We start from the raw sequence: 15,409 nt of genomic DNA on the forward strand, positions 1-15,409 counted from the left end.
GATCCATCGTATATCTGTGTACCTCTCGGTTCCAGTACCGACCTGACGACTACACAGTACATATAAGGTGCAAGGTACATATGCACAGTATTCCCTCGGTGACAGGCGATGCAGCACGGTGTCCCAAGAACTAACCCCCGGCAAAGGCTGAAACCACTACGGTCTAGGCCAATCCTCGCACGGCAAAACATGGTACCAGGACGGTACGTGCCCGATACGTGCCTGGAAAGTGCTTGGTATCGCATGGTTCACCCCGGTAAACACCCCACTAAAGCAGCACCACCTATATATTGGGCACCCTGGCCAAAGCACTGATAGCTGAGATGGGGTCAGGGTTGCCAGGTTTACTCAGGTTCTTGATACAAAATACTTCAATTTTAAATACCAGATTCTCTTTTTCAATACCAAACTGATAATAGAACATATATTCACCCCAAACGTTCCAACTAAGATATAAAAATATTAAACTTTTAAATATTATAAAAAAAAAATAGATGGTTACTGGGGAGCTTGAACTGTGTATGTACGCTTCAATACCAAGTGGCAACCGTGGCCTTCAAAGATTGCTCCCCCCCCTATAGGAGGGTGCACGGGCCTTTGCCAAAGGGGGCCCGTAGCAGAGTGCCGACAGACCGACTTTATGGGCGATCGAAATCTAGCCGACCAAGTCGGTCTGTTGACGAGGACTGGCGTGTCTCTGTACAATCCTGGTTCTAAGATTCATCCCCTTAAGGGAAGCGGGCCTTTGTATTAATTAATCATTTTAATTATTACAACCCTGGATAGGGTGGCCGGTTTTATATAAGCCTGCCAGCTACTGCCAGCTAGTACAACGTTTTACCCTGCCGGGGGCATTCTTAGGGCACTGTATTCACACCGTACTCGCACCGGCACTTGCCGTGCGCATTCCTAGGGCACCGTGAGAACACCGGGGGGAGAAATTATGACCTGGTAAAGGCCGATACGCGTCCGGCAAGAGCCGGTACGTGCACGGTGCTTGCCCGGCAGAGACACGGTAATGAAGAACATTGTACGGTGTCGGCACGGTATCTCGTGATCAAAAATTCTGTCGGGCCGCTCTCGGATAAAGTTATTGTCGACTGCGGCTTTTTAGGCCGCTGGCTGGTGCGTGCCGGCGTGGAAAGATGTGCGCTCGTTGACCGCCGACCAGTGCAGATTTTTCCGTGGGCGTTCCGAAGTAACCCAATTCGGTGTGATTCGAGATGTACCGGGCGTTGGTGGGACAGGGCCTTAATCTAAGTAGCTGTTATCCCTTCTCCAACAGCAAGCACAGCGACAGCAGTCAATAAGTCGTGGTTAATGCCGGCCATGTTTGTCAGGGAAAGGCGCACGACGGAGGGCGGACTCTGTCTCATCCGTGCCGGGCGGCTGCTGTTTTGGTGATGTAATTTTTAAGTCATTAACGTCAATGGTTAGAATCGTGAACATAATTATTTTTCCATACTTTCATGAACTGAATAAAATGCCTAAAATATTTAAGATAACTTTTTTTCTTTACCATGTCCTATATACCAAAAGAAAGAGGAAAAAATATTTATAAGCAAATAATTAACTAATTACTTATTTGAAATTATTATGTAAAGAACGCCTTAAATAGTTTTTTTTTTATTATTATTTAAAAAAAAAACAATAAATATCATTATAAGCTCTAATGATCGGATGATCGGAATGATTAATTGGAACAGCAGCACTTAAAAAATGATCAGATGATTGGAATGATTAATTGGAACAGCAGCACTTAAAAAATGATTGGATGATTGGAATGATTAATTGAAACAGCAGCACTTAAAAAATGATCAGATGATTGGAATGATTAATTGGAACAGCAGTACTTAAAAAATGATCGGATGATCGGAATGATTAATTGGAACAGCAGTACTTAAAAAATGATCGGATGATCGGAATGATTAATTGGAACAGCAGTACTTAAAAAATGATCGGATGATCGGAATGATTAATTGGAACAGCAGTACTTAAAAAATGATCGGATGATCGATAGATCAGATACCCTAAAGTGATCGGATGATCGGGGATCAGAAAAAAAAAAAGTGACTGGTGCCCAATATAGATATATATATATATATATATATATATATATATATATATATATAGATATATATATATATATATATATATATATATATATATATATATATATATATATATAGTGCGTGTGTGTGTGTGTGTGTTATACAGGGCTGGACCTCAAGGTTTTATATAAACTCCTGTCTCCCAATATATGTGTGTGAAGCTTTTCCTTCATTTCATATGGTGTTTCCCTCACCCTGGCTCCTCCTGTTCCAAGGTGCATAATGGTACCTATTTGAACAGTACACAGAGGTGACATGGTAACATTCATAGTTCTCTTATTACAAATGGTACGCATGTTAGTAACATCTAATAAATTAACACAAGGCAAAATCGAACATCTTTTACACTTCCAGTACATTAATTAGTATTTATTTGGTACATAATATGTTTATTATTTCTGCCTTTGGTACATTATAAGCCCAGCGTAAGCTTTCATAAACAGTGTTATTATGCACTATATATATATATATATATATATATATATATATATATATATATATATATATATATATATATATATATATATATATATATATATATATATATATATATATATATATATATATATATATATATATATATATATATATATATATATATATATATATATATATATATATATATATATATATATATATGCATACATGATAGGCTATACAGTACTCTTGAATGTATAGCTTATAAAAAGAAACTCCTAATGGAACAGACTTTCCTTCCTTCGCATATACAAGAAGTGCTTTCCTAAACAGCATTCTTTTATTCAGAGGGTTAGCGCTCTCCCTGATACTTGTGACAGGTGTACAGGGCCCACAGACATGCTCCCTTCCTCCAGACATGTGGACACAGGGAAATGGTTCTCAGGTCTATATTTTTAAACATATCGGGCTCCCATGACAACCCAGCATCACTCTGTGTCTTTGTCTTCTTAAATGTCTGTGGCTTTCATTACAACCATTTCTCAGAACCACAGGGAAGACTGACTAGGTTTCCATGGGGGATTTTTCCCATCAAGGTGCAGAAGCCATGTATCACCACCATCACAAAACACTCCTGCAAAACTAGCTACTATAGAGATATTTTCCCTAGCTACAAAATTAATCTCTCTCTCTCTCTCTCTCTCTCTCTCTCTCTCTCTCTCTCTCTCTCTCTCTCTCTCTCTCTCTCTCTCTCTCTCTCTCTCTCTCTCTCTCTCTCTCTCTCTCTCTCACACACACACACACACACACACACACACACACACACACACACACACACACACACACACACACACACACACACACACACACACACAAGCATGACTCTTAATGAGAAAAAAATAGTATTAAATGATTGAATTAAAAATAAAATTCCTTCTCATGTCGGTGGCACCTCCCAACAAACAAACAAACAATAAAATAAGTAAAGGTGTTCATCTTATTATCATTTTTCTTTCATTATAATTTTTGCTCCTTTTTTATTTGCTAATTCTTTTCTTTTCATGAATTTATTACTATCTCAATTGTTTAAACAGGAAGAAGGAGAAGAAGAAGAAGAAGAAGACACACAGAGAGAGAAGAGGAGGAAGAAGAAGAGGAAGGACTTGTAATATGGCAGACATCAAACCAATGGTGAGTGTTAAGTATTTTCTCTTTTCCTTCTTTCCTTCCTTCCTTCCTTCCCTCCCTCCCTCCCTCCTTCCTTCCCTCCTTGCTTCCTTCCTTCCTTGCTTCCTTCCTGGCTCTTGTATGGATGGATAGATGCTTATAGATATAGGGGAGAGGAGGGGGGTTAATAAGGATAAATCTGGGTGTGATTGAAGAGAGGAAGAGGGAGAGGTGGGGGGCTTCCTTGCCTTTGATGGCATAGATGCCATAGACAGATCAGCAAGGTCTGTGGCTAACCATTCCACAGCCTCCACTCCAGAGTCTTGTAATTCCTGTGGGGAGTGTCTGGAGGTCTGCTATAACATGCTGAGTAATGCACAGTAGAGGCATTAGCATAGGAGTGGATAGGACACTTTGTTTTGGAAAGATCATAGACGAACAGAGTGGGAGACAGGACAGAGTCCTACGGGACACCACTGTTGACAGGTTTAGGGGAAGAACAGTGACCGTCTACCACAGCAGAGATAGAATGGCTGGAAAGGAAACTGGAGATAAAGGAACAGAGAGAAAGAAACCAAAGATCTGGGAAGGATAAACCACAGCAGAGATAGATCACATCCATTTAGCAGCTGCTGATCCACCAATAGACCAAACTCCACCCTCTCTTGTGGAAGTGGTGGAGTCCATGAGGAAGTTATAGGGTGCAAAGGCAGGTGGGGTCTGCAATATCATTGTGGAGACATCAAAGAACTGTTGCTGTGGCTTCCTAGTAAAGAGGAAGGGTCACACTACCACAAGGATACTAGTCCTGGAAATGCACTAAACTCCTACGAAAGCCTTGTCAAATGTGTGTTTCTTAGGTTCATGGCACAGAAGAAGGCTCAAACTACCCCTGGAATTGCCCACAAAAACTCCAATGATAGCCTTGTCAAACATGTGCCGAGATGGGGGCGTCTTTTTCACCTAGTGTACCCCCAGTGATACCCTAATATAGCCTAGTTATGCCCTAATGTACCCCCAATAATACCCCAGTGTGCCCCACAGTACGTGCACCCTACATCACACAGGTTCAGTACGTTTCCTGGCCAGGAGGAGGTGACAGAATTGTTTGGTAAATAATTCTTCATTCCAAAAGTCACTTTATATTTATAGTATTCAATTTCTTGTGCAGAACACTGAATGAACAAAAATCAGAATATGAAAGTATATGTTTTATACAACAACTGTGGCCTGGCACTGAAGCCGGCACCAAACGACACCCGATATGTGCCGACACCAAGGGCTAAAGACCTGATTCATGTGACACTCTTGCCTCTGGGTGTGGGTGATCTTCCCCAGTCACTGTAAGCAAAGCATCCTGAGTCTGGGTGTGCTTGGGAAGGACTATTAGAGAGGCTCCTCAGGTTACTAAATCCCATTTTCACACTGTGCCGACTCTGGGCCACGACAACCCAGCGACTCCGGGAACGTGAGGTCTTGGGTGTGAAATGTTGATGTGAAAGGGTCGCACATGGTCAGAAAGACAATGTGCGACCCTTTCACATCAACATTTCACACCCAAGACCTGGAGGCTTCGTGGTGCAGTGGTTAGCACACTTGGCTCACAACCGAGAGAGCCCGGGTTCAATTCTTGGGCGGAGTGGAAAAATTTGGGTGGCTTTCCCGATACCCTACGCCTCTGTCCACCCAGCAGTGTACCAGGTATTAATCGGGGGTTGTGTCCCAGCCATCTCCTGGGATCTGTTCCCTTCTATAATTCCTTCCCCTTTTGTCTCTCTCTGGCATATGACCACAGATGCTGCGCCCACTAAACAAAACTTTCCAACTTTCCACCCAAGACCTCGTATACCCCAAGTCGCTGGGTTGTTGTGGCCCAGAGTCGGCCCAGTGTGAATGGGGCTTAAGTCCTGAACCTATGACGTTTCAAGGTTGTGATGCCACCCCCATAAATATTAAAAATCCTTGTTTTGACTTTATTATTTACTGTCTAATTATGACTACAACTGCGTTTGCATAAGTGAATGACTTAAGGGGTTCTGGCACTTTGATTTGAGGGTTGGGGCTGACAGTTCATTGTAGTAAAGGCTGGGTTAACACTTACATACAAAATCAGGTTACGTGTCGTAGGAACAAACTCCTTTTTAAGTCGAGGACAGACACGTAAAGGGTTTGTTCCTCTAGATCCCACACCTCTTTTTGTATTTATTTCTCATGATGTGGTGATGTTAGCTGCAAGTATTACACCCCAGTGTACCCCAGTTACCAGCGGCTAAAAAGGAGATCAGGCGGGTTCTCAGGAGTGTCTCTTTGGGTTCATGGTACAGAGGAAGGGTCACACTACCAGCAGGCTCATAAAACTATCCATGGAAATGCCCTAAACTCCCACGAATACCATGTCAAAAGTGTGTTTTTTAGGTTCATGGTACAGAGGGAGGGTCACACTACCACCAGGCTCATAAAACTATCCATGGAAATGCCCTAAACTCCCACGAATACCATGTCAAAAGTGTGTTTTTTAGGTTCATGGTGCAGAGGAAGGGTCACACTACCAGCAGGCTCATAAAACTATCCATGGAAATGCCCTAAACTCCCACGAATACCATGTCAAAAGTGTGTTTTTTAGGTTCATGGTACAGAGGGAGGGTCACACTACCACCAGGCTCATAAAACTATCCATGGAAATGCCCTAAACTCCCACAAATACTATGTCAAATGTGTGTTTTTTAGGTTCATGGTGCAGAGGAAGGGTCACACTACCAGCAGGCTCATAAAACTACCCATGGAAATGCCCTAAACTCCCTTGAATACCATGTCAAATGTGTGTTTTTAGGTTCATGGTACAGAGGAAGGGTCACACTACCACCAGGCTCATAAAACTACCCATGGAAATGCCCTAAACTCCCTTGAAAGCCTTGTCAAATGTATGTGCTTGGGCCCTGAAATGTTTAGGAATATGTAATCAATACCCTCTATACCCCTAATAATACCCTAACATACCCCCAATAATACCCCAATGTACAAGCCTTTTACCCCAATGAACATTAGGTGTCTTTTTACCCCAAGCAAACCCCAGCATCACCCCAAGGAAACATTCATCTTCTTGCCCCAATGATTCTGAATTGCCAGCTGTACTCAAGGTTCATTAGGGTAACGGACGTCTTGTTTACCCAACTCTGTGCCCGTAGGTTTGAAGGACTCATCTGGGGGGATGAATTCTGTCTGCCTGAGAAGCGTTTTGCCTGCAGCTTCAAGCAATTATATACAGATTGACAGATATACAGAGAGACTGACGCAGTGACTCATCACATTTTATCTCCTTGAGAGAGAGAGAGAGAGAGAGAGAGAGAGAGAGAGAGAGAGAGAGAGAGAAAATCAAATAAGTATAATTTTGGTTAATCTTTTCTTGCAGAGGACAATGCAGTCAACAAACAGATTGATTTAAACGATGAACTAAATAAAATGAAAATCATTTTGTGAGTTATCTTTAACTGTGTAAGTTGCGTCAAATGACAGTTTAGTGAACAGCTACAGTAAAATGTAACATGCAAAATAGTAAAATAAAGGAAAAATTACAGTGGCACAGTGAAACAATAAAAAATAAAAACAGGAAAATAAATAACAATAATAAGAAATAAGTAATTAGAAAATACAGTAAGATATACTAAACAAAACACTATAACATAACGTAAAAGTTTGTGTCACAGTAAAAGCCTTGTGTAAATGTTCTCATGTCAAAGGTTCCCTAGAAAACCTGTCTTAAGTTTACGCAGGTTGGCGCTGTGTGAAGGAGGCCTCACACTACCACCAGGCTCACAAAACTATCCCTGTTAGTGCCTAAAACTCCCCAAAAGCCTTGTGTAAATGTTCTCATGTCAAAGGTTCCCTAGAAAACCAGTCATAAGTTTACACAGGTTGGTGCTGTGTGAAGGAGGCCTCTCACTACCACCAGGCTCACAAAACTACCCCTGGAAGTGCCATCGTCTGTCCCTCTTAACCTCTACACATACCAAACTTGACAAGGTACAATGTAACAAAGAGTAACACAATAACAGGTGATTGTGGCAGGTGAACCAGCTGTTACAACACTAGTACTGATGATATGAAGCTAACCCACATTCCAGTATTTGCGAGGCGGCCACCAGCTAGCGAGTGGCCACGTAGGCTCCGCTGCCCACCACCTCAACACTTACACCTCATCAGCCAACATGGACATGCGTGCCCTCCATAACATTTCTACAAATATCTCTCAACATACACACATACATAGTTATTAGTGTGCATAACTAATAGTACTGTAATATATGGACATGTTTGGCTGCTGTGAGTGCTGTGGTCCACTGCAGTTCAGATTATTTGACCTTTAATGTATAAGGAAAATATTGTCCCATTATTTTCTGCCTGAGACGTCCATATTATTATACCACCACCCAAACACACACATTTAACAAGGCTTTCGGAGGAGTTGTGGGTCTTTCCAGGGGTAGTTGAGTGACCCTGGTGATAGTTTAACTGTTGTTCTGTACCATGAACCTAAGAAACACACATTTGACAAGGTTTTCATAGTAGTTTCTGCCATTTCCAGGGGTAGTTTGATGACCCTTGTGGTATTGTGACCTTTCTTCTGCACCATAAACCTTAGAAACACATTTAACAAGGCTCACATAGGAGTTTCAGGCATTTCCAGGGGTAGTTTAGTGACCCTGGTGGTATTGTGACCCTTCTTCTGCACCATGAACCCAAGAAACACATTTAACAAGGCTCACATAGGAGTTTCAGGCATTTCCAGGGGTGACCCTGGTGGTATTGTGACCCCTTCTCTGCCACCATGAACCCCAGGTGTAGTTTAGTGACCCTGGTGGTAGTTTAACTGTTGTTCTAGACCATGAGTCTAAGAAACATACATTTGCCAAGACTTTCTGTAAGAGTTGTGGGCCTCTGCATGGGTAGTTTTATGACCCTGGTGGTAGTGTGACCCTTCCTCTGTACCGTGAACCACTAAAATCACTCCCAGCAGCAGCTTTCTCCTTCTCCATTCCTTCCTTGTTGGCCTCATTGTCAGGCAAGCACAGTGCAGGGAGGTGCTAAAATATACCCAATCAGATCAGGAGAGACTCCGGAGATGGTGGTGTTGACGGCTGCATGTTCACTAGATGCCCTGTATTGGGGGGACAGGAGAAGGGAATCACCAGCAAACAAATTGTGAGACAAAGGAGAAAATGAAACAACTAAGAGAAAGGGAAAGAAAGAAAGGTTACTGACCCCAAAACCTAACATAAGGGTTTGCACAAGTCCACTCATGAGCTGATTCTTGAGGATAACAATTGTAAAGCATAAAACTACCCCTGAAAATGCCCTGTGAAAGCCTTTGTAATTATGTTTCTCAGGTTCAGGGTACAGGGGAAGGTTTACACTACCACCAGGGTCTTAAAACTACCCCTGAAAATGCCCTATGAAAGCCTTTGTAATTATGTTTCTCAGGTTCGGGGTACAGGGGAAGGGTCACACTACCACCAGGGTCTTAAAACTACCCCTAAAAATGCCCTATGAAAGCCTTTGTAATTATGTTTCTCAGGTTCAGGGTACAGGGGAAGGGTCACACTACCACCAGGGTCTTAAAACTATCCCTGAAAATGCCTCAAACCTCTACCAAAGCCTTGTCAAATGTGGGTCTCTTTAGGTTCATGGCACATACATTGGGTCACACTACCACCAGGGTCTTAAAACTATCTTTGAAAATGCCCAAAACCTCTACCAAAGCCTTGTCAGATGTGGGTTTCTTCATGTTCAGGGTACATTGAAGGGGTCACACTACCACCGGGGTCTTAAAACTATCTTTGAAAATGCCCAAAACCTCTACCAAAGCCTTGTCAGATGTGGGTTTCTTCATGTTCAGGGTACATTGAAAGGGTCACACTACCACCGGGGTTCTAAAACTAGCCCTGGATGTGATGTATACAGTGGGTTTAACACCTTCACACCCACAGTACTGCTTCATTTTCCTCTGTACCATGCAGGGAACCAATCTCCTCCTGGTGCTGAAGGAAATGTGTGCTACCTAATATATGGACGTATTTGGCCGCTCGTAGAAGGTGCTCAGCTTCTTACAGACTGTTTTGTGATCCCAGTGATAGTTTTACATGGCTTCTGCACCTTGAACGGAAAAATCACCCAGGAAAACCCAGTTACTCTTCCCTGTGGCCTTGGGAAACAGTTGTAGTGGGAGGCACAGACATTTAAGATGGAGTTACAGAGATAGTGATGCCGGTGATAGTTTTACAATGTTTCTGCTGGAGAACTGGAGGACCATCCTTCAAAACCCGATTCATTTAATAATATTGGCCTCTACCGTACATACTAATTAAATATCATCCATTCCGTACCAACTGTCATGTCAATCTCAATGCAGCCTGAACCAGTCAGGGCAGTTGTATAGATGTATAGCATAGTCTCAGTTCACCTTCCCAGTGGTGCCTCCTTGCTCCTTGGCGCCTTTCTGAGCATGCTTTGGTTACATGTGCCTTTGTTACCTCTAAATCTAGTCTCCTTACATAGCTCTGCCTTCCTAACACTGCTGTCAACACGTTGCTGCTCTATGATAAAACAACTGCCTGGCTTGATTTTCTGGTTAAGGTCTATGTTCTTATACATGTCTGGCTCTCATTACAACTATTTTTCAAGGCCTTAGTTACCTCTGGATGTAGTCTCCTTACATGAACTTGCCTTGCTAAAACTGATGTTAAGACTTTAGCATTACTGCTATAAAAAAAAAAAACAGCTGCGTGCGTATTTATTTTTGGATCATGGTCCAGATTTTTATGTATCAGGCTCCCATTACGACCATTTCCCAAGGCCACAGAGAAGGTTAGCTGGGTTCCCGTGGGTGGTTTTCCAGCTCAATCACCAGGGTTACAATACAGTCGGGGGCTTCGTGATGCAGTGGTTAGCACACTCGGCTCACAACCAAGAGAGCCCGGGCTCAATTCCCAGGCAACTCCTACTACAAGAGGGTTTTTAAATAGGCGTACTTTGGTACTAATATGTTTAAAAATACTGGCCTAACCCCTAAAGGGCGGGGATGTACCATGAAATCACCACTTTCAAGGCTTCAAAAAATCACTTTCACCCTCTCTCAATTGTGCTCACACTGAAAGCTGTTTTGGGAGGACGACGAGGCTTATGAGGAGTCGAGGTCACTGGCCGTGGACACTCGGGTGCAGAATCAGGTGAGGAAGGTACAAAAACCTCTCCTCCTGCCATTGTTACAGTCACAGCATCACTGAGAGTGTCACGAAGGAGTTGTGTGGCAGCCCGGGAGTCACGCTGACCCCTAAATTCCCACGCAGACTGCAGAATTACGTAGGATTAGGCAGACTGCAACAACACATCACTCGCCCTTCACCTGGCAGCCAGAAAATACCATTCACCCACCCTTTAGGGAGTCCCCTGGCACACACCTTTAACAGGGCTTTCGTAGGAGTTTTTGGACATTTCCAGGGGTAGTTTAATGACTGGTGGTAGTTTAACCTTTCCCATGTATCCTGAATCTAAAAGAAACAGCCATTAGAACCTGATTAAACTTCTTTTTGGTCTTTGAAAGTAGTTGTAATGAGAGGCCGAACTGTTTGAGGGCCATAGGGTAGGCGGTGGCTGAGTGATTAGTGTGCTGGGCCAGCATTCACCACTCCATGGACAACGTCAATTTGAATCCCCACGCTGCTACCTGGGATTTTTCAGTCACCGCTGAGTGGCCTAAGACTACCCACATGCTGTCCTGAAGACAACCCATCAACCCTGACTCTAGAAGAAACCGTCCAAGTGAATCAAGAATGAGTTCCGGGGGGCAGCATGAGCCAAGCATAACTGGCGGCACTATAAAAAAAAGAGTTGCCTGCGCCATGACAGGCTTGGGCCAACCACCAGCTAGGCGCCTACCCTGAAGAAAGCCTACTGGCGCTATAGGCTGAGATGTAAAAAAAAAAGAAAGAAAGAAAGAAAATCTTTAAAAAGCCGTCCCAAAGACATTAATTTAACAGGGCCCTGGTGGTAGTTTAACCCTTGCACTATACCATGAACCGAAAAAACACTCATTAGAACCTGACTGATCTTCGTTTCGGCCTTTGCAAGTAGTTGACGTGAGGGACCAAAGTATCCGAGGGCCATATTTTTAAACATTTTGTCGCCAAAGCACACATATTTAGCAAGGCTTTCTTAGTTGTGGGCATTCCAGGGGTAGTTTTATGACTGGTGGTAGTGTGACCCTTCTAATGTACCACAAACCCTAGGAAAACACTCATTAGAATGGATTAATCTCCTTACGGCCTTTGAAAGTAGTTAACGTGAGGCGGAACCGTCCGAGAACACTGACCAAATATCAGTTGTACCGTGCCTTTCTATCTGTTCTTATCCATTCATTTAAGTCTTCTCTCTTAGGAAGGAAAGCTCAAATACGTACCATGAACCAGCACTTGACACTGGTAGACTCTCCTCTATGACGTTCCTTTTTCCTCCTCCTCTCGTCTTCCTCCAGGTCTCTCCTCTCTTGATGATTGTAGATTCTTCTCCTTCCTCCTCGTCTTTCTCTTCTATCTCAGTGTCTGCATTTATCTCTCATTTTAATTTTTCCTCCTCCCAGATGTCCATCTCTCCACCTCATCGTCTCCTCCATATTACCTCTCTCTACCTACCTTTGTTCCTTTTGTATGTAAATCCTTAATTTTTCCTTCTCTCATAGCCTTCCTCCCTTCACACACTCTCTCTCCACCTCTCGTCTCCTCCATTTTACCTCCCTCTACCTGTCTTTCTTCCTCTCGTACGTAAATCCCTCTCGTGTAAATCCTTTTTCTCTGTATATATATTATCCCAGTTATTTCTCTGATTTCATTTCTCCACAGCTTTTAATATATATACGAGGCTTCCGGAAGAGAAACTGTAAGGCACAGTGACCTATTGTTACGTACATTAGTTTGTTAACATTCCCAGGACAGTTTACGGGACTTCCAGCCCTCCGTACACCCCATATAAGGGTGCTTTTCCCTTGCATTCATTCCTTGTTCTTTTTGTGGGAGGTTTTGTCTGCCTTTCCCAATGCAAACTAGAACATAATAGCTCTGTTAAGATGTAAAGTGCAAGGGAAAAGTGACTCCGTACACTATACACAAGGGTCTATGTTTCTTACGACACTTCTCTGCCGGATGCCTCAAATATTAATCTCTGTATACATATTCTTTTATTTTATCTTCCTATTATGTCTGCAAGCGCTCTCGTTTTTCCTGCTTGTAATGTTGTCTGTTCCTCTTACTGTCTAAGGTGTATATATCTCATAGTAATCTTAAATATTCCTCAACATAATTGTTCTTTTATTTTCTCATATGCCTGCAAGCTTTCGTCTTTCCACCCTCTCGTGCTGACCTTATTTCTCTCTCTTGTCTAAGGTGTATATATATCTCAAAGTAACCTCTCATATATTCATCTCGGTACCATGTTCCTTTATGACTCCCTTGTTGATATAATTGTGTCGCTCCCTCCCTGCTGAAGTGAGGTAAGCGCCATGAGGGTTCATCATGAGATTCAGGCCTCATCAGACTAAAATTCAAAGATGTTGAGTCGTTATGGTGGATTTAAGTTCATTCTAATGCCTGAGAAAAGCGCAGAAACAGGGGAATCAGTTTCTTGTGCATATATGGCTTGTCTCACATGAGCAGGGAGCAACACATTTGTAGGGGTCTGTTGTTCCTCCTCTCTCTCTCGTAACCTTTCTTCTCGTTTCTGTGATTTGCTCTGATTCTGAATTGTCTTTTTCTTGATGTCTGTCTGTTGTGCTATGGCTTTGTCTTGTAAGGTAATGATTTCCCTTCATTTCTACGGCTTTTTCTTGAACTTTTTTGACCTCGTTACGTATATGCAATCTTTCAAGTTCTCTTATTTTTATAGACGTCTGATTTAGGTCTTGTTTAATGTTCTTGTGTTTCCTTCATTTCCGTTGCTTAACTATTTTGACCTGTGTATGCAATCTCTCGTCATTCTCTCCTCTTAATAAGTTCTTCATCTTCCTCTCTCATAAGTTTATATTTCTAATGTTTCTTTCCTTGTATTAGTTTGTTATACTTATATTATAATATGTTGTTTTTTGTGGTTTAAATTAGTTTCTCCTTGCTTAAATTTTAAACTGATCAAAATAACAAAAAATTCAGTTTATAGCCAAAAAATATATGAAAAATGGCTTTAAAATGAACAAAATTTGCCATAACTAGCAGTAAAAATAGCTTGAAAATCTGTACTAAGTCCATTATACTTCTTCGGGCGTCCGGAGATTTAGCACAATAATTATTTGTAAAATAAAACAAAAGATACGTCCCTGAACTTTATTTTCACGAGATAGAAAGTTCACATCTCGCTAGCTAATACATAAGAATCCATGGCAATCTTCAGAGTTGAACGATTCTTTTCTCTCGGCAGAATCGAGCGGCTGAGTGGACTCCATCTCTTGAGGGGCGGCTTCGTATCCCAGTGTGATCTCCTGCAAGGCATCCCAGCACACACCACATGCTCTGGAGGGGGAGAGAACGAAGTCAAGATGAATCGGCCTTGTCCATTTTGATTTTGCTCTCAATAAACATAGACCCTAAGATTTTTTTTTTTAATTATAAAACACCCGAACAGTTTGCAGTCTTTCTCTGGAGAGGCTTTGAAGTATAATTGACTTAGGGACAAATTTAAGGTTAAAATTTTCTATTGTTTGCCTATTTCTGGCCAAAAGAGGCATATTTTAGATGAATTTCTGGAATATTTAAGCTATGTAACAGAAAGTATATTAAGTATATAAAACAATTAATATAACTAAATAAAGACAGGGCAACATTAGCAGAGAATTCAAAAGCCATGATGAAGGGATGGTCTAAGTGAGCACAAAAGCCGAGAGGAACAGAAGTCAAACCGAGGCTAAAAGTAGAAATAATGAGGACAGAATAATAAATGAAACTGAATTGAAAACATCCATGTACACAAAAACGAAGGAGAAATCTAACAAAAGACGTCAAAATCTGAGAGCAAAGCCAATATTACAAAACTACTCAGCGTCCAGCCGAGAGGAGCATAAGGGACCTTGTATATATTATAAGCAAGGTTCGGAAGTCTTGAAATGTTTTCTGGGAGGGAAACTTAACCCATAGTTTACTGAATAACTGGTCATTTAATCCCTCTTATCAGGACACACTGAGGAGGAATGGATTGATGGTTATAACATGGAACGATTATATGTATAGAGAGGAGAGAAAGTGAGGAGGAGGAGGAGGAGGAGAATATGAAATGAAGTAAAAGGGAAGAGACAAAGATATAGAGGAAGACGAGAGAAGGAATATCCATCAGGGAGGAGGAAAAAATAACATACAAGGGAGAGGAAGGAGCAGAAACGGCGGTAGAAGGAAGGAAGGATGAACAGCAGGAGGGAAGAGTCACCACAGCCCGGCCGACCCCATAAGGTACAGTATAAAGACCCTTGTTAACGAGAGGAAAAAAATCAATGAAATTACAAGGAAATTAGTGATGAGAACATAATACAGACAGATTATTGTTATGTGGATTATTCTGACCTCTGCTGGGACGTGCAGGCCTATATAATTTAATAATCACAGCACTGCCTCCACACACAGTCACACCTATATATAACTAACTAATGAATGAACTAATTGATTAACAGTGTGATGACTGCTTACTAA

The 15,409-nt window shown here is 42.0% G+C and overlaps 1 long non-coding RNA gene across 1 annotated transcript; it reads left to right on the forward strand.

Moving 5' to 3' along the window:
* Positions 1-2,774: 2,774 nt before the first annotated feature.
* LOC126989923 (uncharacterized) lies at positions 2,775-14,322 on the forward strand. The gene is made up of 2 exons (XR_007743869.1): positions 2,775-3,719; positions 14,151-14,322. It is a non-coding gene; the product is annotated as an uncharacterized LOC126989923 (long non-coding RNA).
* The last annotated feature ends 1,087 nt before the right edge of the window (positions 14,323-15,409 follow it).

This window comes from Eriocheir sinensis, chromosome 6, assembly GCF_024679095.1.
Source record: "Eriocheir sinensis breed Jianghai 21 chromosome 6, ASM2467909v1, whole genome shotgun sequence".
Lineage (NCBI taxonomy): Eukaryota > Metazoa > Arthropoda > Malacostraca > Decapoda > Varunidae > Eriocheir > Eriocheir sinensis.